Source organism: Molothrus aeneus, unplaced genomic scaffold, assembly GCF_037042795.1.
Source record: "Molothrus aeneus isolate 106 unplaced genomic scaffold, BPBGC_Maene_1.0 scaffold_40, whole genome shotgun sequence".
In the NCBI taxonomy this organism is placed as follows: domain Eukaryota; kingdom Metazoa; phylum Chordata; class Aves; order Passeriformes; family Icteridae; genus Molothrus; species Molothrus aeneus.
Genome location: NW_027099068.1, coordinates 1582613 through 1586819, shown reverse-complemented (window position 1 = coordinate 1586819; position 4207 = coordinate 1582613).

Below are 4207 nucleotides of genomic sequence, written 5' to 3'. Positions count from 1 at the left end.
GGAGACTCGATATCCACTTAAACCCAGAAAGTTTAACAGGGAAATAGTCCATGCAATGCACTCTTCTTCTGTCACTGTTGCTATTAGGAGGTCGTCTACGTACTGTAGGAGAGTGCCATCTCCCAGCGGCCTTTCCCACTGTTCTAACTCTTTGGCCAGTTACACCGTCCTTGGGGCAATACTGTCCACGTAAGTTGGGTCTTTCTTCCTCTATCCACAAATTCCCACTCAAAGGCAAAAATCTTTTGACTCTCGGGAGCTAAAGGAAGGCAGAAGAATGCGTCTTTCAAATCCAATACGGTGAACCATGTCAAACTATCTTTCAGTTTAGTTAAAAGCGTGTATGGGTTAGCAACTACCGGATGTAATGTCTTGGTTATCTCATTTACTGCTCTCAAGTCTTGGACTAATCTATAAGTTCCATTAGGTTTCTTTACTGGCAGAATTAGGGTGTTAAAATCTGATTCACATTCTATCAATAATCTTAATTCTAAGAACCTTTTAATTATGGGCTCGATTCCCTTTCTATCTTCTAACCTCAGTGGGTATTGTTTCCTAACCACCGGCCTTGCTCCAGGTATAAGTTCAATAATGATAGGTGTTGCTTGTTTTGATTTCCCAGGTGTATCAGTAGCCCATACTAGTGGGTATACTTCACTTAGGATTCGCCTGATGTTATGATTCTCAGGCTTTGGTTCCATACAGCTGATTGTCAGGCTTAGAGCTGTGATCAGCTGTTCCTCATTTACTTGGAATTCCAATTTGTCTTTGTTGAACTTTATTATAGCTCTCAAATTCTCCAATAGGTCTCTCCCCAATAAGGGCTTTGGCGAATTTGGTAAATACAGGAACTGATGAATTCCCATTTGTTTCCCAATTTTGTATTTGATGGGTTTCAAAAAGTAAGCTTTTTCTGGTTGGCCTGTTGCTCCCACAACTTGCACAAATTCATCGCTTTTAGGTACCAATTCCTGATTTAGAACCGAAAAGGTTGCTCCCGTATCAATCAAAAAGTCCAATTCCTTTTCACCTTCCCCTAGCTCCATTTTAACTAGTGGGTCTGCTAGGGAACGGCCCACTGGTCTCCCTCAGTCGTTATTCTGTTGTGTGGCCGTAGTAGTGCCCAATAGTCTCTCCCTTAACTGGGGGCATTCCTGCTTCCAGTGTCCCATTTTCAGGCAGTACGCACACTGGTTTGGCCTCACTCTAGTTGGGTGGGGTTGGAGTCTCCCCTCTGCTCTCTGCTCCCGGCGGACTACCTTCCTCTCTCTCAATCTCTAATCTAGGTGGGCTTCCAGCATCTCTGTAGCTTCCCGACCCCTGCGGACTATCCAATCCCTGTGGGCTGCCTTCTCCCCTGTTATCTTCCGACCTTAACGGGCTAGCCTTCCCCCAGCTCTTATCTAACTTATCAGGGCTGCACTCAAACTTAGATTTCCACCATCGTTCCAGTTCTTTTAATGGGGTCGGATCCTCTCGTTCCTCTCCTGGTTTGGGGAGGGGCCCTGGATGGTATTCCCACAGGCTTATTTCACTCTCTTTTCCACTGTCCCTCCTTGTTAGCTTAAGACATCGCTGCCCAATGCTACATGCATCGCAGCAACGTTCTTTAGGTTTTGAGCCTTTCTTATCCTTTTCCAGGGCTAGTACCAGAGGGTCTTGAGGGGCTGCATTAATTCCACACTCCTTTTGCCACTCAGGTTTATTCCTCAGGGTGAAGAACATGTCTGCATACATCACTTCATCCCATTTATTGAGCCGGCGGAGGAAGAGCATTAGTTGTAAAATGGTATTATAATTAATTGTCTCCTCTGGTGGCCATTTCTCACCATCATCCAATTTATACAACGGCCACCACTGCGTGCAGTATTTAAGGAGTGTCTTTTTACTTATATTTCTTCCTGGAATCCCCCCTAAGTCCTTCCAATGCTTCAGAATACATCCTAAGGGGGTTTTCATATTTATATCTTTGCTCGGCTGACTCCCCATTGCTATTTTCTGGGTCGGTGTTTCTTATCCCACCAAGTAAATCTCCTTCCCACAAGCACTATATACCAGTTTATCTTAGCACCTTATTCATACAATATCCAAGCGCTTCGTCCTTTTCTGACCTGGCCTCTCGCGAGGGACAGGAACTGCAGAGCCGGACTCCCACTCGCTTCGCAGCCGGGCTGCGTCTCAGACACACTCTCTCATACACGGTGTCAATTCATTCAAACTGTCCTACTTTTCCGTTCTATCAGAATACACTGCTTTATCGTAAGATGTCGCCGGCAGACCGTAAGATACTGATATTGGTCGGCTCCAGGCCGTCACACACTCGCAAAACTGTAAATCAATAGTACGGTTTTGCCGATAATATCACAACAAATTTCAGACAACATAAAAACCACTTAACTCGTCCCTTTGCAAAAATCTTACAGTCAATACATCAAAGCATACAACAGGGTTAAACAAAGGTATAAAACGTATACACTCCTTCCAAGTTCCTCCAAGGGAGTGGAGAAAATTGGACCGAGTCCCGGGATTTAGTTCAGTTCAGATAAAAACAAAAACTGACCACTCTTTTTAACCCTTAAATCACAGTTTCAAACAAACCAACAAGATCAATACAAGAAGAACAAGTGCATCAGAGTCTTGCCTCTTTTTTTTCTTACTCTCTTTATTTTTTTCTCTTTTTTTTTTCTTTTTTTTTTTTTTTTTTTTTTCTTTTTTTCTTTTTTTCTTCCAATTACCAAAAGGTACCCACCAAAGGCATCAATTACTGGTTAGCAAAGACACCAATTACCAAAAGGTACCCACCAAAGGCATCAATTACTGGTTAGCAAAGACACCAATTACCAAAAGGTACCCACCAAAGGCATCAATTACTGGTTAGCAAAGACACCAATTACCAAAAGGTACCCACCAAAGGCATCAATTACTGGTTAGCAAAGACACCAATTACCAAAAGGTACCCACCAAAGGCATCAATTACTGGTTAGCAAAGACACCAATTACCAAAAGGTACCCACCAAAGACATCAATTACTGGTTAGCAAAGACACCAATTACCAAAAGGTACCCAAAAATACCAATTAGGGATTCTTTACCAGAGCGTCCTCTGGTTTACCCTCTGGTGGTCACGTCTGACCCCGTGTTCCCATAAAGCGCTTTATCCTAAAACCAATGAACAATGATAAAAAAAAATACCTCTTTAATTTGGAGCAGGAGAAGCAGGAGATGCAGGGAACTCTTCGTCCACCAAAGAGCGCTTGGTCCGAGGGGGAGTCTCTTCTGACAAAAAGTCGTCAGGGGCGCCCAGAGGGTCCCAGCCCCGGACCCAGCGAGGGGACTCCTCAGATCCCGGATCTCCTGCTTCGTCCCATCTGGGTCGCCAGAAATGATGCCGATTTTTGCCCCAAAAGGCGAGAAATTACTGCTTAAGAGACTCAGTCAAATAAGCAGGAGGTATTTTATTACGACGTCGGAGAAATCCTAAAATGGGATTTCTGAATCTTTACAGCAAAAGCGTACCTTTTTATACAATTTTAGGTTTGGGATTACATCATATTCATGCATATACATATGGGGAGTGGTGTAGGCGGAGCGTGGGCGGGGACTTCTCTTTTGAGGATCTTCTCAGGGGTCGTTCCGGTCGGCCTTCATCAGCTTCGAGGAGTCTTCCTCTTTAAACTTTTGAACCTCTCCCCAAATTTGGTCAATTCCCGGTGTAGTTGGCTTAGTCTCCAGGCCTTGGCAAGGGTCTCAGGGTCAATTTGACATGTTGGCCCTAAACGTGCCTTACCCAGCAGTTCTTCTTGGCTCTGAAATGCACTGAACTTATCACTGTCTGTCCTTATCTCTTCCCTGTCATTGTGTTCCATACCTTACCCAATTTATTGCTCTATGTGATTTCCTAACATTGAATATTTCCCATAACTGCTTTATGTTCTATGCTTTAACCCATCATCTCTTGAAAGTAACTGTTTTAGGGGCTTCAGCTCCATGGAGACCCCATGCCAGGGGTGGTTGCCATGGAAACCAGCTCAGGCCTTCACCCAGAGCCCGTTGCCATGGCAACCATTGGCAGCCCCATCCCCAGGCTGATGGGATCCCAGAAGCACAGAATTGGCTGAGCTGGGAGGGACCCATCAGGATCCTCCAGTCCAACTGCTGGCCCTGCACAGGACACCCCAACAATGCCAGCCTGGGCCTGGCAGCGCTGG